Here is a 22,639-nt window from a genome sequence, read left to right as displayed (position 1 = left end):
GCAGTAGTGGAGACTACCAAGGAGATGACCCTGAAAGCAACCAACATGAAGCCACTGTAAACTCTGCCAGAGGAAGCTGAACACAGAAAACTGAGGTACCAGGATACATCCAAGGGACAAGAATTCCCAAGAATTCAAACTAAAATTCCTGGGGGTCTAGGTAAAGCAGAATGGTTGAGAAGGGTCATTTTAGGGGATCCTTACATAGTTCTTAGATAGTCTAGAGTCACATGCCCTTTGAGAATTATAAAACCAATGGCTCCCTTTTCCAGAAAATTGTACTCACAATTTTGCATATAATTTCAGAAGGCTTATAGAACCCATGAAGCTCATCATTGGTTTCTTGTGAGAGGGGAGGTGCTAGGTTCTCCATTTAAATAGTGCTGTCCCATGGGTCTGCTTTACTAGTCTCACTGTCTAGGTGAGTCTGTTCCTCATGGGAATGCTAATATAAATCTATTTAAAACTTTATTTTGGTCACATAATATGTAGCATTTTTCCTGAGGAAAGATTAGCTATATTCAAAATGATATGATCTACCTGGCAGTTGGTGTGGTAGGTTAAAAAATCTTGGGATATATCAATGAATTTTCTAAAAACAGTGATTTCTGATCGTTAAACATTTTTAAAAAATATTTGTTAGTTGTCGATGAACGCAATACCTTTATTTTATTTACTTATTTTTATGTGGTGCTAAGGATGGAACCCAGTGCCTTATGCAGGCTAGGCAAGCGCTCTACCACTGAGCCACAACCCTAGCCCTTGATCCTTAAAATTTTATTCAGCATGGGACTCAGGATTTTTCTCTTTTTCTTTTTAACAGGAAGTTAAAGAATTATGATGATAAATACCTGACAAATTACAAAGACCTTGTTCAATGGAAGGTAGAACACAGGCTACAGGTAAGAGTCAAGTAAGCAGCAGCGTCTTCACCCCATTAAGACCTCACTGCAGATGAGCAGCAGAAAGGCCCCATGTGTAAGGGGCACAGGAGCCAGTGGCCCTGCTTGGTGGCACTGCTTGAGGACAACACTTCCACAGAGGCCTCAGGGTATAGTAGACCTGATTTGGGCAAATGTCTCCACAGCCTCTCTGCTATCTTTTCATAAAGACTACAGTTGTACATGGGGAACATTGTGTTTGACCTCTTTTTAATAGCAATAAAATGAATTCTCTGTTTCCAAATCTTTCCCTTTATTATCATAATTAGCCTTTACTTGGAAAGCCAGTAGTAAAAACTGCTCAGATAGCATCATCACATTATCACTTTCAGGCAAATGAGGATGGGGGACTCTCAAGTTAAAATGGAACTGAAAGAGACATATTCCAGTTCCCAGGAAGGCTAACCTCTACAGTCAGTGCTAAAAGCAGGATTAATGTGTAATTATTAAGAAAATCATATGGTGGCTTTATTCTTCCTGCTGCTTAAAAAACAAATTATGTTGGGGGGCTGGGGTTGTGGCACAGCTGCAGAGCGTTCACCTAGCTAGTGTGAGGAGCTGGGTTCAGCCTCAGTATCCCATAAAAATAAATAAATAAAATGAAGATACTGTGTCCAACTACAACTAAAAAAAATTTAAAAAGAAAAAGAAAAAAAGAGTGATGTGATGGCAGTGAAAGCCAACAGGGAAGACACTTTGTCCAGTAAATAATGGCTACCACGTGAATCTTCTTGGTCAAGGAAGTTGAGCCCACAATGACAGAATAGGTCCCTGGATATACTTTTATGTAGAGGTCTTTTGATAACGTTCTCGGCTGGCTGGGATGCCTCTGAAACATGCTGATGTTTCACAGTTGCTTCCGGAACTGAGGGATGCCTTTTCTCTGTCATTTCTCTGACCAAGCCTTCTGTAAGAGCACATGTGTAGCTGCGACTTCCCTCTGTGATAATGAGAGACATGGGTTGTCCCTCTTTCCTCTGCCACAGAAGAATAATATTTCCCACACTGACTTGAAGTCCATGAATTCAGCCACTGTTCTGAAGGAAGCACTGAGGGTTTGGTACCTTTCTTCTCTCTCTCCTGGGGAAAAAAGCACTGGGGACCTGCTGCCAGTCGTATTTCTTGGTAGGACCCTTCCTGGGAAAGAATCCCTATGCTGCTTTTGTGAATGCCAGTCCACTGCCCTCCTTGGCCCGCTGCACTCCAGCACTTCTTGATCCAGCCTAGCTGAGTGCTGAAGGGAACATTTGTCCACCTGGCTCACCGCCGTCAAGTGAAACAGTTCTAAGGGTCTCCCAGTCCAGCTTCTCAGTGCATATGCGCCCTCTCTATTGTACTTTTAAGACCAGACAAATACCACTTTACTGTGCAGTCACCTCCAAAGATTCCAGGGCACTTTCATTAGAAGGTAACGTGTCCATCAGTCCTTACACCTCAACTCACTCCCAGGGAGCTTACTGCACCTGACCAGCTGCTTTGCCATTCAGAGTAGCCCCTAAACTACATCTGTGTCCTAATCTGCCCTCGCCCACTTCCTTGTCTGTCCACACCAGCCTTCTCAGTGAGAACGTTGGTTCTGGCAAGGGGCTCCTGACCTGATTTGGGTTTCAGTCGGTCTGTTCCATTAGATCTGATCAGTTTAATGTTTCTGGATGTTTCTTATGCTAATGTTTTGTTCAATATTTCTTTTTTTTATTTCAATATTTGTTTAATGTGTAAGATGTGCCAGGCATAGTGCTGGGGAAATGCAAGATAATCATGACGTGGTGCCTCCCTCAAGGAGTTTGCGGTATAATAGGAGACAGAAACAGTAGTGGAGGATGGCTGTGTACCAGTGTCCATTTCCTCCTTCCTCATCTTAACAGAATTCTAATGCTGTTCCAGAATCCTCCTTTCTCCTGTTCTACACAGCAGTCAACACACACACACACACACACACACACACACACACACACACACACACGCCTGCTTTGGGAGTGGGTCCTGAGACTGTTTGGATGGTAGAGTCAGAAGTGGGATGAGTCTGAAGGGAAATGGGGCTGTGCTGAAAATCCACACTGATACCAAACTGACTAGCTATCTCGAGCTGGAACTGAGTGGCATGGTGTGGTGGACATGAAAAACACAGGCTGGTTGGACTAAACAGAAAGTCTCTGTGTAGTTGTGGTTCATCCATTGCCACTATTATAAAAAAAAACATTATATAAGTCCACTACATATAATTACTATGCTAATAATAAACTATATATTCATATAAATCTATTCATTTTGTGAAAATCTGAATTCTCTCTAGCTTTTTTTTGAGTTTTTAAAAATTTTTAATTTTTTTTAGTTATACATGACAGTAGAATCTATTTTGATATATTTATACAAGCATGAAATATATCTTATAAAAAGGGCTGGCTATGTGTCTCAGTGGTTGAGTGTCCCTGGGTTCAATCCCCAGTACCAAAAAAAAAAAAAAAAAAGTTTTCATCATGATTAAATATTGAAGTTTTCTCCAAAAATCTTTTCCATCTATACTGAGATGATCAAATGTTTTTTCTCTAATCACTGTTTAATAGATATATTAAATGTATTTTAAAAATATTAAATGACTTATACCTTAGGTAATTCCAACTTGGTCATGGTACAGTATATTTTTTGATGTGACTAGAGGCTTTAAATATTCACAATATCAGGAAATAAGGTTTATTATATCTGTTACAGAGAGAAAACAGACAGAGAAACATGGATATATATATATATATATATATATATATATATATATATATACACACACACACACACAGAAGTTCACACACACAAGTTGTATATATATACAAGATACACACACACAAGTTGTATATATATACAAGATACACACACACACACACACACACACACACACAAGGACAGCAGTTCAAATCTTGGCCTAATTGTAAACTTAAGCTCTTTCCATCAGCTGTCCTCCTGGATGGCAGAGATCAGGTGTCTTATGTCCCACATGTCCAGGGCAGTGCTATACACTTCATAGTGTTCCTTTAAGAATTCGTGTTGAATGAATATTGAATGTGTTTCAAAACCCTGGATTCTTTAATTTTCCTTCACTGGAAAAAACCAAGCAAAATCAAAACAATACTTGCCCACCAAATTAGTTCATCTTAGATATTGGTCACAAACTGATGTTAAATGTAAACAGGGGAAAAATTCTATAAAAGTGTACCTAACAGCTAATCCTAGTGGTCCCTTATGATTAAGGTTCTCGAAATTTTCCACAGTTTTGGAATGGATACAATGAGGCCAGCAGGAGATAGACAATAATGAAATGAAGAGAAAGTCTATTGGTGTACAGCCTTCCCTTGTTTAGTGTTTTTACTAGTGTATTCATGCTCAAGATCAAAGAGAACATGCTCATGTCTTCCTTAGAGCTTCTTCATTTATTCAGTAAAAGAAGTGGTGTTTATGGTGTAGACATGTTATAGAGAGATTGGGAGTAAACATCCCCACTTAGAGAAGTGTGCATGAGACACATATAAATGGGGGTGGCAGGGGATACATGCAGACAACTAGGCCTCTGAGGATCCAGGGGAGGGGAATTCCTTCCATCCACAAGACCCTGGGATGGGGCCCTGGGTGTAACCAAGGGCAGGAGACTCTCTGCATCAATCTTCCCCCCGCCTTCCCTTTCCTCTACTCTATTGATCTCCCTTGGATGTTCTCGAGATCCTGACCCTCCCTTTTGTCTACTTTTTCCTCTCCAGCATCAGCAAATAAGAGAAAATACACAAACTTTGATCTTTGAGTTTGACTTTTTTCACTTAACATAATAGTCTCTAGTTCCATCCATTTTCCTGCAGATGACACAATTTCAGTTTTCTTCATGATGAATAAAACTTTATTTTGTATTATATATCATATTTTCTTTTTTAAAAAATTTTAATTGATTTTTAAAAAATAAATGACAGCATTACTATTCTTATTACACATATACAGCACAATTTTTCATATCTCTGGTTTTATATAAAGTATGTTGATACCAATTTGTGTCTTCATACATGTACTTTGGATAATGATGTCCATCACATTCTTTATCCATTCATCCATTGATGGATACCTAGGCTGGTCCATAGTTGGCTTTTGTAAATTGTGCTGCTATAAACATGGGTATGTATGTATCACTGTAGTATTATGACCTTAATTTTTCAGAATAAAAACCAAGGAGTGGTATAGGGGGGTCATATGGTGGTTTCATGCCTAGTCTTTTGTGGAACCTCTATACTGATTTCCATCGTGGTTATGCTAATTTACAATCCCATCAAGAGTATAAAATGTTTCTTTTTTTTCAAATACTTTCTAACATTTGTTATGATATGTATTCTTGATGACTGCCATTTTGTCTGGTTTGAGATGAAATCTCAGTGTAGTTTTGATTTGCATTTCCCTAATTGCTAATAATGTTGAACACTTTTTAATGTTTAATGTATTGGCCATTTGTATTTCTTCTTTTGAGAAGTGTCTGTTTAATTCAACAAAAATAACTCATATATCTATAGAAGGACTGGTAGTGAACATTAAATATGTAATTACTTGTAGAACTAAGACTACAGATAATTAAAGATATTTAACTGTATGCTCTGACAATGTAGATATGGCCCAGAACAAACAATGAAGGAGCAGAAATAGAACAAATGCAGAAACAAACAAACAAAAAAAAGAATTGAACTGTTTTTAGTAAAAATAATTGCTAGTGATCATATAAGAATTATTATTATGAGGGTATTGTACATGAAATTGGAATAAAACAAATGAATTATTATGGGATATTCTAAGTGTCTCATGTGTTTTATCTTTGAGAACCAAGATTCGTGGTGTCAAAGCAAGAAGATATAACAGACAAGAAGCCAAGCTAAAGCTCTATAATCATGAATTTGCATTGAACATAGTAGTATGTGTTAAAGAGATTCTTTATCTTAAATACGTGTGTGTGTATGTATGTGTGTATTCCTGCTTTCCTGAAAAGCAGATTGTGGTCTAGAAATATCATTTCTTACTGAAGGAAAACAGAGCTTCTAGGAGAAATGGTTAACTTCCAGGTCTGAGACAAAAAGTATTTAAAATTAGTAAGGAACATGTCATACCAGAGATACTATTCACTAACAATTTAGTAGGATAATTTTTAAAGGACTCAAGGGATAATCTAAAGAGGCTCCCACTGGACAAAAATGGAACATTTGAGCTTCATTAAGGACAGGAACTGCAATGTGCTGGAATTTATCAAATTTGTATAAAGATGTCTGTTTATACATCTTATACATTTATGGTATTTAAAAATATCTTCTTCAGAGGATGACAACAAATTTATCATCTAGAAAACTGATACAAGAAAAATGTAGGATTTATCTCACCTTTCCTACATGGACTGTATTACTGTAGATTTAAAGAAGCATCTCTTTAAAAAATTATTCTAGCTAACAAATAAAAATAAAATTACAGAAATATTTTGATATTTCACTTTTTTTCAAATTCTTGAATTAATGCCTCTGAATGATGATGACATTATAAAAGGCAGAAAAGACAATCATCTTCATCCTGCCAAAGGGATCTAACCTGAGTTTGATCAGGTGTTTGGACCCAATTTGCAGGAAATGCTGAAGACAGAGGATCTTGTTGAATGGCACCATCAACAAAATCTTAGACTGTGGAAACACTAGAAAATTTCCCAGGTTCTTCCACAGATTGTGAAGGAAATTAAAAGACATATCAAAAAATTTGGCAAGACTAAAACTGTAAAGTCTGATAATGCACACTTGAGTGCTAACATCATAAAAAACATAAGGGATAATTTATCAAAAGTCAGAGAGTTAATTCTGGGGGTCTGATCAGGTTGGGGGTACCCAGGATGTGATATATATTTCTTGACTTGAGTGATGATTACAGGGGCATTCACCTCACAATAATTCCCTACACCATGAGATGAGACAAAATGAGATGAGCAGAAATGCAGTGAGGTGAGATGAAATGAAAGTGAGTTTGAGATTGTGATTGAGATGTGCTTGAAATAAAGATAATCTGAGAATAAGGAAGAAGTGACATAAAATGAAATAAATGAGTAGTTGATAGACAATATTGAACAGTTATAGTACTTTAGTAAATGGAAGCATGAGATTGAGCATGAGATTGAGCGTGAGATAATGATAATGGCAATGACAGCAACGATTCCCGTATACTGAGTATTCACCCTGTGTTAGGCACTGTGTCTGCCCTTTAGCTGCTTTATCTTCTGCAATTCTCACAATAGCCCTCTGGGGTGAGATACATTGGATGCAGCTTATTTATCTCTATGGCACATTTTATAAGACTTCAGAGTCTCGTGAATCAAGCACTGGTTGCACCAGCCACCTCTAGCGTTCCCCAACTTCATGGATCAGCTTTCTCTCCTTCTCTTTTACTGCTCATTTTAGCTCCCTATTATCTCCCCCCAAATAAACCATCTGCACATATGTCTTTGTTTATTCTTTTTGGGGAGTCAGCATTTCAAGAAGGGAGGACTTGTGTGTTGAATGCTCCCAAGAGAAACCCAGCAAAGAGTTTCAGTGGAATGATTGGGAGCAGAAACTCAATCAGAGGAGGTTGGAGAGGATAGGAGATGAGGTCATGGAGACAACAAACTGTAAATGAGAGTGAGTACAAATCCTGTGAAGTGTTGATGTCTCAGTCTCTCCTTTTTTAAAATAAATCACATTTGCTAATGAATATGAAGAGAAATAAGGCAATATCTAGAAGTGGTATTCAGGGTCAAGGAAAGTCTTTTTCGGGACAAGAGAAAGAGGACATGGGAATGGTGAGAGTGTCCAGCAGAGGGGGAGAAACTCACAGGAGAGGAGGAGGGGAAAGTGGGACTGTAGGATCTTGGTCTCCAATGTAGGGTTGGAAGTGTTAAAAGTAACTGAGGTGCCACAAGAAATCAAACACAGGCTCTAAAGTGGGTGGTCAAGGCAAACTTTTATTTTTACTCCTGCCAGAAGAGCAGGCTACTCGAACATGGCTAGCAAGTGTGCCTGTGTGGGCAGTCTGCCTATTTTTATCACTAAGGCAGTACTGCCTTTGTCCCTGATTGGAGGAGCTGGGGGGTATAATCTATGTGATTGACTAGTTTTAAAATGGGCAGGCAAAGGGAAGGGCTATAATTAAAATGGTTACATTGGATTCAATTAAGGCTATTGGACCACCAGACTTTCTATTTCTCACACCTTCCTTTTCTTTTTAGACTTTTTATTTCCCATTTTCATTGTACCCGTGTTATTGCCATCCATCTAACTTTTTGAGGTGGAATTCACCCACGGTAATGATCTCCCCTTTTTAGCAGTTCATCTCTTACAGTCCTACATACCCTTTATACTTTACCCAACCCTTTACTTAGTTTGGTATTATATGCCTTGTTTATTTTGAGATCACAGTAATCTTTACAACAAAAATATATTTTTTGAACACATCTTTATATAAGCTTAAGTCTAGCCTAGTTTGGAGCCGTCCTAACATGGAGTAGGGTGAGAAGCAGAGGTTTATCTCAGGTAAGGTGGAGCTCTTGACAAAAACCACAATGCAATATTACATCTGAAACATGAATCAAACAAAAACTAAACTCCTCCTAACTTTCTTTTTATGGAGAAACTGGTAAAATGCTCTTGTGTTTTACAGTGTCAACTTTTGAACAAATCAGTCTCTTCTTATTATGTGCCAAAAATGCACTTAAATTCCCATCCCAGTGTAAAGAGTAACACAAAATTTTATATATAATTTATTGACAACAGGTTACCTTTATCCAGTTACAAAATATCAAATGACATAAATACTAGCCAAATTTGTTACTTTTAGAGAAATCTGAAGAGAATTATTGCTACTAGTTTTGAGAACATCAACTTGATGAACTGCTCTTTCAAGTTTTACATTTACAAAGGCTTATCTACTTGAAAAACATAAATGCATCTAGTATACGAAGAAGCCAGTAGTCACAATTAGTGTCACAATTATACAGATGTCCTATGTTAATTAAGTTTAAATTTTAAAATAAAATATAGAACTCATAGTATATGGTAACAAAAATCATAGTTCTGTGTGGGTCAGCAGTACTAGCAAAAATCAACCAATAGCCTTAATTTCTTATGTATACAGGAAATAGATTTGGTTAAAGAAAACAGATATAAGCCAGGTCTTCAAATAGCAATGTGGTCCTTCTATGTCAGATATGGTGTATAAAAGAGAGCACTTATTGGTTATCTTGCTGGTAAACCCACATAAACTTTCATTTTAAAAACTTTTACATGATACTTAGACAAGGCTCATACAAACATGGTTCTCAGATGTATACATATCTCAAATCACATATATTTAGGGTGTCAACTCTATTCAATAACCTATAATAGTAGTTGTTTAATTAACCATTTATGAAAGAATAGTTTAAAAGACGTTAAAACAGGTATAAGATCTAATTAATTTGGGACTGGGGTTGTGGCTCAGCGGTAGCACACTTGTCTGGCATGTGTGAGGCACTGGATTCGATCCTCAGCAGCACATAAAAATAAATAAATAAATAAAATAAAGGTATTGTGTTCATCTACAATTAAAAAATATTTAAAAACCCAATTCCTTTAAGACTTAGCTTCCCTAAATAATAAAATATAACAGAGACAAGAAATTTTTCTTAATATAATATTATCTTAATAGATAATGTATCTTAATAGAAAAATCATCTTAACAGATAGGAGATCAATTGTTCAGACTTTGCTTCCTATTAGTACATTAAAATTTGAATAACTTTAGCTGATGTTGCTAATTATAACCAATTTAACTTACACAAACTTTTTGAGATTTGCCTTTCCATAAACCTTCTGCAACCTACACATTTTACAACTTTCTTATATCCTTAACTTGGTCTCTTTTTTATCTTGGATTTTAGCACAAGAATATTACTTTAATCATACAAAATACTTTCTCATCCAGAAATAGTTCTTTTTCCATACTAAAATGTATTTCCATAGCTATAAATTTCTTTTATCTTTTCTAGTTTCAGACCCTTTCTTAAATTCATATTCTGACAAAAAAGAACAATATCAAAAAATCTATAAAAATTCATATTCTGAAACAATTCTTATGAATGTCATCTGGGAACTTAATTTACACAACAAATTTCATACTAGGAGGTATTAAAGGGGTTGGAACACAAGATATTTTTTAGCCTTACTTGTCTCCCTTATTTTTATTATAATGGCATCACTTTAAGTGAGTTCCTCACCATCAAGTGAGTTTCCTCACTTACTTGTATACAGTAACTTTGTATTCAAAGACTTCTTTTGGACCCTCTTCTTATAGTAGGCATATTGATATTCAGTGGATGTATCCCTTTCCATATTTTCCCTTTTTGTCCCTCTTTCTGAAACTTACTGAGAAAGTAGAACCTCAGAGTATGAGAGAATTCCATAGAAGTTTGGATTTAAAAGGACACTTTTTTCCTCTGGCCTTAAGTCAGTTTGGGTAATTGCTCATGTAAGTCTAGCTGTAAGATGGAGTTATAGTTTATACTTCCTTCAAGAGCCATCTCTCCCTATTCTTTAACTATTTTTGGGGCCAGAATTGAGTAGAGAAAATATTAGGCATTTACCTCAGGGTTTGAAGATCAAAGGAATCCCAGTGTATGAGTGCTTGTGTTACCCATCTGAAAAACAAGGGGGAAGAAGGCATCCCTTGAACCCCTGTAGATCTCAAAGTCATTAGTAACCATGTATTCAGGCTTGACTAGGATTTGGGCAGGCTGGATTTAGTTATTCCTTACCAATGTGTGACCCCAAATCCCTTTTATTTGTGTACTTTCCCTCTTATATGAAGAAACCCTGATTTATTTACCCCCAACTATGGAAGCACTGTAAATAATGTTGAGCATCTCAGAGGAGACAGACCAATGGCTTTCTTGGCTATTGTGCTAAGGGAGACACAATTAAAGAATATAAACTTTAAATGTTCTGTTAAAACTCAGCTTTCATTGTTGTTGTACATACTTCTGTTTCAGATTAGATCAGTGGCCAGAGGAGATAGCCTGTGACCTGTCTCATTCTCATGGCTAGGGTCTGGGGGTGGTGTTTCACAGACACAGTTGATATACAGTAAATAGAAAGGAAAACACACAGTTCATGGATAATTGACGCAGTGCTAAAAACTCACTTTAGGGTATGGTTCATCATGCCAGAACAAAAGGATATTTTCTACAAGAAGTGTAGAGCAGGATTTTTTGCAGAATTATGCAAAACTCATTTTTTCAGTGTTTAACAATTTTCTTATTATTATTGGTACTAGGGATTGAGGTGCTTAACCACTGAGCAACATCACAGCCCTTTTTTATATTTTATTTAGAAATAGGGTCTCTCTGAGTTGCTCAGGGCCTTGCTAAGTTGCTGAAGCTGGCTTTGAACTTGTGATCCTCCTGCCTTAGCCAACCAAGCTGCTGGGAATACAGGTGTGCACCATCATCCCAGGCTGTTATGTCATTTGGACAATAGTTTTTCCAGTTTTTGGTTTACTTTGTAACAATTTTTCAATTATTTTTATGGAGCTCTTATTTTTAATCAGAACAATATCTTAGTTGTCTTTTCAGTTCATAATTCCTAAATAAAAGTTTAACCTATTTTTGTAATTTTAGGATTATGCAATATGGCTATTAATCCAATAGAAGTACAAGTAGATGCACAGCACATACTTTCTTCAGATTTTTTTAAAATTAAAAAATGGCCAAAGAATTGGCTGAGAACCAATTGGTTGAAATAATAGATCAACTGATAGGATCAGTTTTAGGAAAACTATCTTCAGGCATGAGTTTCCATTATTTTTTACTATATACTTATTTTTCAGTTATTGCTGACAACACCTTTAATTAATTTACAATTTTAATTTTTACTAAATTTACTGATTTTCTACACAGTTTAAAGGGTCAGTCAGCTTTTTAGCAGCTTTGTTGTAAACACCAACTTCCTTTTTCACTCCCAACCCACCACCATAGTCAACCATTTTGAACTCTGATTGCAAATTCTCTTGTTTACCTTTTTAGTTCTAAATAATGTGATAATTTTGTGACTTATTGCTTTTCCATTTTAGGCACTATCTGTTGACTTCCCAATGAAGATGATGAGGATTTACTTATCATTTCCCCTTTCGCCACACAAATGCACTCTTTTAATCTCCAAATTTGGCTCTATGACACTTTTTATTAGATTACTATTTATTATTGATACTAATTATGTGCTAGTCTCTTCTGTGCCATATAACATACTCAGATTATCTCCTTCCTTGTATAATATTATATATTTTATGTTTTTATTGAACCCAAGGTACACATATTTAGGCTAATTATAATTCATGACATATACTTGTCATTAGCCTATACATGTCTTCCTTTTATTTATTTTTTTAAAAATTGATTTTTGAAAAAATAAATGACAGCAGAATGTATTACAATTCTTATTACACATATACAACACAATTTTTCATATCTCTGGTTGTATATAAAGTATGTTGACACCAATTCGTGTTTTCATACTTTGGATGATGATGTCTATCACATTCCACCATTCTTGCTAATCCCCTGTCACCTTCATTTCCCTCCCACCCCTCTCCCCTATCTAGTATTCATCTATTCCTCCCATGCTCCCCCTCCCTACCCCACTATGAGTCAGCCTCCTTATATCAGAGAAAACACTCTGCATTTTTTTTGGGGGGAATTGGCTAACTTCACTTAGCATTATCTTCTCCAATGCCATTCATTTACTTTGCAAATGCCATTATTTTATTCTCTTTTATTGCTGAGTAAAATTCCATTGTGTATATATGCCACATTATTTTTATCCATTCATCTATTGAAGGGCATCTAGGTTGGTTCCACAGTTTATCTATTGTGAATTGTGCTACTATAAACATTGATGTGGCTGTGTCCCTGTAGTATGCTGTTTTTAAGTTCTTTGGGTATAGACCAAGGAGAGGGATAGCCGGGTCAAATGGTTGTTCCATTCCCAATTTTCCAATAAATCTCCATACCGCTTTCCATATTGGCTGCACAAATTTGCAGTCCCACTGGCAGTGCATGAGTGTACCTTTTTCCCCACATCCTCATCAACACTTATTGTTATTTGTCTTCATAACAGTTGCCATTCTGACTGGAGTGAGATGATATCTTAGAGTAAGTTTTGATTTGCATTTCTCTAATTGCTAGAGATGATGAACATTTTTTCATATATTTGTTTATTGATTGTATATCATCTTCTGAGAAGTGTCTGTTCAGTTCCTTGGCCAATTTATTGATTGGGTTATTTGTGGTTTTGGCACTTAGCTTTTTGAGTTTTTTATATATCCTGGATATTAGAGCTCTATCTGATGTGTGAGGGGTAAATATTTGCTCCCAAGATGTAGGCTGTGTATTCCCAGCCTCTTATTAACAAACCTGCCTGATTTAAATATTCAACACTCAAAAGTGTCTGGATTTCTGTGCCTTTTAACAATTAGCTCTTGAGTTGCAGTTTAATTGCATCTGTCTTTCTACTACAGGTAATAATAGCCTCTATAAGTTACCACAAAGCCCCTCACATTTAGTTCTTAATTGCTTAACTGGTCTTCCTCATTTTCCTTCTACAGTGCACCAATACAAGTTAGCAGTAACCATCCAACTAGGCTGTCTTTGTGTTACCCTCCCACCCTCCATATTTTCCAAATGCCTGTATTTTCACACCTACTACAGTATTTCCTCCTAGGACACTGTCCCTGGTAAACACTAGTGAAATTAAGTTGCACCATTATGCTAGGGACTATATGGGTCCCACCTACCCAAAGGGTGGCTTATTCTTGGTGTGCCAGGTAATGGATGGGCCTGTCCCAATTTAACCACCCCAGAGGTAGGTGCCAATATGGTTTTAAAGTGCAATATTTTTAGGAGAGAAGATGGGGGGCAGCTGGGAAAGATGGGGTGGAATCACATTACAGTGCAAGTCTGACCCCAAGTGTAAGACAGAGGGAAGGAAGGTTGAGTGGAAGTGTCCATGACTGCCATATAGTGAGAGGAAGGCTTGACAAAGCCAATGGGGGGTAATTGAGCCTCAGTTGGCTAACAGAGCAATCTTGTGTCTTCTAGAAACAGACCTTCCTAGTATCTCTGTCATGTTCAGTCACTGGGCTATGAGGGAACAAAGGTCTTGTTGGCAGAAGCACAGTGACAGGTTTCAGAGCATAGTAGCTGGGACCCTTGGTCAATTAAGCTTCCAGGAGTTGAGGATCTCTAAAGGGTAGTCTCATAGTAAACTAATCATTTTAGAAATCTGCAGAGCTGGGATTCAAACCACTGCCATAGAAAGCGTCTCTTAGAACTGCAGAGATCTGAAAGAAATAATTTCTACCCATGCTGAAGATTCATACGGAAGTTGGGCCAGACTAGTAGAAATCATTAAGTTTCTCTAAGGGTTTTTACTTCATTCTATAGACAGTGAAGGATGGGAAAATCATAGATTAATGTATACTAAAATGTTCCATATGCACACATGAATAATTGGTAGAATCATATGTAGCTTCAATTTCCTGTGATATAAAAGGCTTGTGCAGATTGGAAACAGATGCAATAAAGTGATCCTTGAAATGCATATATGGTAAGATGGTCAGAAAAGGCAGACAAAGCATTTATACTTTCTAGGATATAAAGATTTAAAAGAAAAAATGACCAAGACAGATTCATTTTCCCTCCTATCAGTTATAAGATCTTAATGTGGCATAAGGTAATTAAAACTTCATTTAAATTTTACTATTTTCTTACTAGTATTAAAAATTATCCTCTATCACTTTTATGCAGAGGCACTCTTTCCACTTGGCCTGTGTGGTTAATATGCATTCTCAGGCTAAATAAGGAACTTATATGACATTATTTCCATGAGAATTTATATAAGCTTCTAACAATTGACTTATAAATAAATTCTGCCAAATACCATCTTTTAATTATAAAATGAGACTACATGTTTATTTGTTAATTAACTAGTGTTATAAGAAATACTATTTCCTAGGCACAAAAAATGATTTCCTTGGGCCACATAATTAAAAATGAAGCTGGAATGAGAGATTAAATTAGATCTCATACAGCTATGTTCATTAACTGTACAACTTGGGCTGGGGATGTAGCTTAGATGGTAAAGTGCAGAGGCTCTGGGTTTGGACTCCAGCACTACAAAACCAAAACCATAACCACAACCAAATAACAAAATTTTACATTTTATTAGAGAATAGCTTTTCAAAATACCTTCTGATTATTATCTGTATTTCAGTAGTGTCCAACATGATATTTCCTTTTTCTTCATGAATTTTAGTAATTTGAATTTTCTTTTTCTCTTTATTAGCTTGGCTAAGGGTTTATCAATTTTATTTTTTTTTCAATGAACCAAATTTTTGTTTCTTTGATTTATTTTTGTTTCAATTTCATTGATTTTGGAGTTGATTTTAATTATTTCCTGTCTTTTAATGATTTTGGTGTTGATTTTTTCTTCTTTTTCAAGGGCTTTTGAGATGCAATTTTAGGTTATTTATTTGGCAACTTTCTATTCTTTTAATGAATGAGCTCAATGCAATAAATTTTCCTTCATAGCATCCCAGAGATTTTGATATGTTGTGTTGCTATTCCCTGGCTGGTGCCTCAAGCTATGCAGTGGCTGTGGTTCTGGGGAATCTTTCTTTATTTTATTCTATACAATCTCTTGAGTCCCCAACTTGTTTTGAATGTACAGTATTAAATTCCAGTAAACCCGCTCTCCTGCACCCCCAACCTTGCTGAGAAGCTACCTGTCTGCTTTCTTGGTTTCACAACATGGAACAGCCAGGAAATCAACTTTCTCCATTCTGCCAACTTGAAAACCCAACAACTCTAAATTTAGAGGCTCCAGCAATTCATCACACCAAACTATTACTTGTTCCTGAAGTAACTGTGACTTAGAATGGAGTTTTTTAATTTCAGAGTTTTTCATTTCCCAAGTCAGGAGGCCAAACCCTGAACCCAGCAAAAACAAGAATTAGGTGCAGTGGATGCCTGTAGTGATGAATTAGGAACTATATTTATAGTCTGGCACCAGCAAGTTTTGGTTCACTATTTAAACTAGATTCCAAATACATACATTATACCCTGAACTAATAAGGGCACAGTCTAACTTTTACAATTAGACATTGGAATGCATTTCCAAATGATTTCCTCTGTTCCTTAGTTCTGAATGAGAACTAATGATTTTGAATGGTTACCAGATTTTAAAATAAATAAAATTTTATTAGTCAATAATTATATATCAAGGGTCTGTGTAGAGTTCTGAGCTTCAAATTTCTATAGATAAACTATAACACACCCTTTTCCACAAAGGATTTAAGGTAGCTTACTAAACAAACAAATATAATAATGACACAGGAAAATATATTTAAGAAAAATATATTTTAAAAGATACATAGAATCTGGGGTGTAACTCAATGGTAAAGTGTGTGCTTAATGTATGCAAGGCCATGAATTTAATCACCAGTACCAGAAGAAAGGAGAGAAGAAAGGAAGGAAGGAAGGAAAGAAGAAAAGAAGGAAGGGAGAAGAAACACAATTATGTAAGTTAGGATGAATGGTAAACTGGAATTTCGAATTTGGCTCTTGAGATTCTAGGCAGTCAAATCAAAGAAAGATAAGTCTCAGTATCAAAACATGGCTTCCCAAACTTTACTTAGAATTGCAGTCTAAAATATATTACATAAGGTTTTAGGGCATTGTAAGACATAGAAGACAATGACTGACAAAATAATAGAGACAAATACAGTTACAGGGTCTCTCACAACTTTAACAGGACTGTGACCCCAGAGTTCCAGGCAGATTGAGTAGGACCTTCTACATATCCCAAAGGGTGCCCTCTAAATTCAGGGCATTCACGTAAGATATAGTGTTAAAAAGCATATATATAAATTTCAGTACTGTGTGAACAAAATTCTATAAACTACCCAAAGAAGCAATATGTAACTTCCAGTTTTTATTGTGCTCAAAAAGCACATGGGCAGGGCATGGTGGCACCCATCTGTAAACCCTGAAATTTGAGAGGTTGAGGCATGAGAATCCCAATTTGAAGCCAGGCTGGACAACTAAGGAGATCGTGTCTCAAAATAAAATTAGTACTTCTAGAAGTCCAGGGTTTCAGGTTCACTCACAGATTAGTCACAGAATGAAAGAAGGCTTCCTCTCTCTCCACAACTCACCCTGCATTACTAGGACCTCCATATACTAACAGCAGGTTATAACAGAAGGAGCCGCAAGGTTCAGACCTTATGAAGAAGAAATCCTCATGGAAAACCAATGTCACAAGTGATAATAATACAGCACAGGACAACACTCCCCAAATCTGAACTAGAAAAATATAAAACATCACACTAAGACATATTTCTCTCAATGTTTTCATACCAGTACATCATGCCTACATCAGGACTAAATGTGAAAAGGCACACTAAAAGGAAAAAAGCATCATTTGCAGAGACAAAGTAGCATCAGAACCATAAAAAGATACACAATGATTTCAGGATTATCCAACTGAGAAATTAAATCAACTGTGCTAGATCTTTAATGAAGAAAATAGGAGACACGCAACATTAACAGAGAGAATATGCAGTTTGAAGAGAGAGAGCAAACCAAGCCTCAGAACCAAGTTTTGGTGTGGCAGAGATAATAGAATTATAAGACCATGATTTTCAAAAGTCTATATCAATATGTACAGGCATCTAATGTGAAAAGCAGATAGCATGCAAGAATTAATGAGAACTGTAAGTTCAGGTTCATGCATGGCCCCACCCTTTACTGCAGGCACTCCAGTATTAGGCATCGCAATTCAGTCAGTCCTTTGGGGCTTACCCACCCAGAAATCCCAATCTGGGTACCTGTGTAAGCACCCTGACATAATCAGTCAGGCTTCATAGCCTGCTAGTACATCTACTACATCTACCTTTGCCTCTGTAGGTGCCACTAGAGGCCCCCTGCTGTGGCCAATCCGGCCCAAAGAACAGACAGCCCTGGTCAAAATGGGCCAAAGAAAGTCTAGCCCCCTTAATGGGAACAAGGAGAACAGACTTGTCCCCAGATCTGATATCTGCCTTTGTGGCAATGTTGTATCTGCTTCAGAAGTAGAGGGACCTCAACAACCAGACAGTGCTATAGGTTAAGCTCAGGCCTAAACAGTGCATGTCCTTTGCCATAACACATAACACATCGTGTGACAGAGGGACACACGATGAACAGCAAACTTGTGCATGGAGCCACTGATGCCCTTAAATTTAGTGCTGATCTCAAAGCCCTATCCCAGCAGAAATCTCCAAGTTCATCTTTGGGAGCCAGAACTACCCCTAGAACAGCCATCTTTAGTTAAATGACTATGCCAGCAGGATAAATGTGACTTGGGAGCACAGACTACCCCAAGATCTGATATCTGCTTTTGCGGCAATGAGTTTCTGCTCCAAAATAAGTGGTACCCCAAACATCAGACAGTTCTAAGAGACAAGCTTAGGCCTGAACATCTATAGTGCCACTAGCCAGAGTAACTCAAAGGGGACCAAGGGACACAGGATGAAAATCAAACTTGTGCGTACAGCCACTGGTTTCTACTTTTAGTGCTAGCCACAAAGTCCTGCCCAAGCAGAAATCCCCAAATTCATCTCCAGGGACCAGTACTATCCCCAGAAATGCCTCCTCCTGTTGCACATCCCTGTTGGCAGTAGCCTCAGTGAGATCTTGGAGCACAGACTTACACCCAGATCTGATATTTGTGTTTGGGGCAATGTGCGTTTGCTCCCAAAGAGAAGGAAACCCAAGGAGAAGACAACACTCTGAGACAAGCTTGGGTCTGAACACCACAAGCCAGAGCATTTCCATTGTGATCAAATTACACGGAACAAAGAGAAACCATGTGCTTGGAGCCTCCAGTGCCTCTTCTTTTAGTGCCAACTTCAAAGGACTGCCCTAGCAGAAAACTCCCAAGGTCACCTTGGAGCACCAACTCTACTTCAAGCAAGGCTGCTCATGTATCTACACATCTGTGCCAGCCTCTTGCCCTGGCAATTCTGCTTTTCATAGGGGCACAGTGAAGAGAAACCTTGCCTTTAAGGCACCCTCCTTATCTACCCAGGGCTCTGCCACCAGAGAGGTCCCACGAGTGCTGGACCATCCACCAGACCACCCTCTTCCAGGGCAGAACCCAATCCTGTGAAAGTCCAAGAGGGAAAAATACTGCTCAAAGGCAACATACACCTTCTCCCTTACAGGACCTGGTGTGTGCCCCATTTAGAAGCATACAACAGGTCTTGTCTTGACCTCTGTGATCCTGGGGAAACTTGAGGTTCAGAGACATGGCATACCTTTCCTGCCTTTCTTAGCCCCTTTGCTTCAAAACTAGACAGTAGGAGTTTATTATCTTATTTGGGCTCCTTGGTTGAGGTCCTAACCACTAGAGGCATGAGGCCCTCAGCCTGACTCTCTCGGGTTTCCTTGTTGTTTGAGCAATTTGGGCTTATAATTTTTTTCCTGAACAGTGGAAATTGCAAGATATGTGGGACCAGATGGTGAGAAGAGATGTGAGATACACAGAGGAACCTGGGTATTGAGAAGATCACTGTTGTCATTTGCCAGTAGGAAAACACTGAGCCCATACTATCAGGAAGCTTCCTGGGAAGAATTTTCACTGAATTCTCTGCTTGTAGCTCTGAACCTGTGAGCAAGAAGAAAAGGAGTTACTGCTGGAACACAACCTGGCCTGTGTATGTATTAGATGCAAACATGGGTCCTTGAATGACTGTATTATTTTACAGCTGGAGTTTTGTGTCAAAGATCAGGAAAATGGGATGAAATACCATGTGTTCAATCTTTCATGATTTCATATAATAAAGGCCCTTCTGAACTGGTGGTACCAAGGCATCACAAACCAAAAGAGAGGCCTCTGCTGGTTGAGAGCAAAGAGGTTGAAGGGGAAGATAGAATGATGCTACTGCTTTAAACCCTGAAGCTCTTCTGATCCCAACAGTTTTTCCACTCGCTTCTGCTGGGTGTCAGATGGCCTTCCTCTCGTCAATGGGGCCACTGTTTATCATCCTAACATCTCCTTCATTGGATGGTAAGTTCAAAGACTTTGCTCCTTGAAGACCCAGCAGTGCAAACAATTTGGCCAGGGCATTCACCCCGGTGGCACTCGGAAAATTCCTGCTAAGAAAATATCTTTGGGGAGTGATCCCAAAGTCAGTCACTCACTCTCTCTCAACTTACACCACACTCTCATCTTCTGGCCTGCTAAAGAGAAGAACTCTAACCTTCTATTACATGGCAGAAATGGTGGAACCATTTTTTAAGCATCTTTGCCACCCACTGCCCCACTTATGTTATATATAGGCTTTGCTTAGTATCCTGAAAATTGCTGACAAGAGCCATCTCCTCATAAATTGTAGCCAAGTTTCCTGCTGGAAACACTAATTGTCATTATTCTTCTATTTTAAGTCAGCTTCTTTTCCAACTAGATTATATTTATCTGATTTATGAAGAGGAGAAAATGATAGAAAGCATTGATAGGAATATCTAAAGAGGGTCAGGATGGCAGGTGACCAGATCCTATTCTAGTCTGACCTCTTTTGAAAGCTTTAGAAGACAACTATTCTGAGACAAAATGAATCACTTGTGAACCAATTTTGCAATTTCATACTTGAAAGCACTATTGACAAAATTTTAGTTACTTGTCAAGAAAAGCAGTCCTGGGATGTGTAATCATATTAAGTTATATCTCAGTCCTGGCAAGAAAGCAAACAAAAAGCTGTTGCTGAGCTCTGACCAGAGAAAACCTTCAATGATCCTTGTTGGCATGGGGCAAGAGGTACAGGGACAACTTGGATAAATTAAATTCTCAGATCATCAGTATTACCTAAGAAGCTATTGTATTAATTCAACCCCCACCCCTTTGTAATGCAAACTATTTGTTTAAGATCTGCTCTCCCTCTTCCTAGCCATTCCTTAACAAAAATTCTAACCATCACATATCCACCCCAAATAAAGGCCAGGAAAAATTTCAGCCCCCTTAAAGGTTCAATTTTTTCAGCAATTCCTATCTCAAACCGTCAGGGACTTTTGCTTCCTAAAAGTCACTTCCACTCAACATCCCAACATCCCTTCTCACTAATATCCCTCCTTCCCTGATTTTGATTACTTTAAGTCAAATGTCTAACTATACTAATAGTGCTTCCTTGAAGTGAAGATAAAGTATTTGACAACTGTGATATTAAAATTGTAAAAGGCTGAAATTCACCAGCTTTCACTTCAAAAGCCCTGGTGATTGCAGATCCTGCACTTGTTTTTTCTCCTGGTGGGTCTTTCAGGCCCTAGGGCTTAAAGTATCACACTAAGGCCTGTTATGACTTCATGACCCCTCTCTGGTTAACTCCTGATTTCACCACCCACTGAGGGAAGTCAGGCAAACTCTAGTCCTGCTCATGCCCAAAGAAGGTTAAAGACAAGCACCAGCTCTCCCATGTCAACACAGGGGATGACAGAGTGGCCAAGCCCCAGTGGGCATGACCCTAACTAATTCACATGCAGGGGATGGAGCATGGGTCCATGCCAAAAGTTGATGTATCTTATGTATCTGGGAGGGCCAGTGGATTGGTGCTGAGAAGAGGTGAGGAGAGCCTATCCACTATATCTCACAGCTCACATCAACTTACATCACCAGATACCTAAGGAGGATGGAGCACCCAGTGCTACACTGTGGAATGTGGAAAGTTCTAGAGTGAAAAATTACACAAAGTCCGACAGGGTGCCCTTCAATTCATAGAAAATGAACACCGGAGGCAACTCTAACCTACAAAGAGTGAAGGCTAAGGGGATCTCTATGTCTATAAGGTTTCTGTATTGGATTGAACTGGTCAAATGTCAACAGTTCTCACACTGTGGAACAAATAGGATACCGTCTATTGTTCCCCAAACAGCAAAACAACAAAGATAAACTCAAGACAAAACTGGAGAACCTCCATAGCTGGATACCAAGACAGCAGCTCAAACATTCACAAACAAGTTTTTTTTTGAGAACAGGAGCCTGATTTTTCTGGCTTCAATGCCTAGGAAAAGATTGCGGTCTATAGGTAAGCTGTCCCTATCAGCTGGGTCTGCTGCATTCTATAGCTGCCATCCAGGCAGACATCTAGTGGCACTCATACTTCTGTTCTCAGAAGCCATCTCCTCCAGTGTCCCTAGGGTAAGAACAGGAGGACGCATAGGCCCTGATCTCAAAGATGCCACCTCCTGCAGATGCCTCTTAACCAGGAGCCCTGCAGCAGTTCCCCTCTGTCTGGTCAGCCCTATCCTGATAGCTCTCTGATAGCCCTGGGGAGTTCAGGGCACCAGGATCCTGGGGCTCACAGGTAGCACTATGGTCCTCACCTGCGGTGAACGGGGAACAGCCTTGGTGGCTGCAGGCCCTGCCACACTGCTCTCACACTAACCCCTCACACCCTACCAGTCCTCTACTGGTTCCCATCCTACTAGGGCTCCTTCCCAGGCCACTGCCTGGTGGATCGCTGCATAAGCCAGATGTGGAAGTGGCTGCAGAAGGCCTGACTCACTCCCAGAGTTGAGGCAGATGCACGGGCAATAGGGGAAACTTTAGAGCTTTATA

General features: G+C 38.3%; 1 pseudogene; it reads right to left on the bottom strand.

Moving 5' to 3' along the window:
* Positions 1–1,355: 1,355 nt before the first annotated feature.
* LOC113196847 (A-kinase-interacting protein 1 pseudogene) overlaps positions 1,356–22,639 on the bottom strand; it is a 103,466-nt pseudogene continuing 82,182 nt past the window's right edge.

The sequence above is a fragment of the Urocitellus parryii genome, chromosome 3 (genome assembly GCF_045843805.1).
Source record: "Urocitellus parryii isolate mUroPar1 chromosome 3, mUroPar1.hap1, whole genome shotgun sequence".
NCBI lineage: Eukaryota > Metazoa > Chordata > Mammalia > Rodentia > Sciuridae > Urocitellus > Urocitellus parryii.
This window is presented reverse-complemented; position numbering and strand designations above follow the sequence as displayed.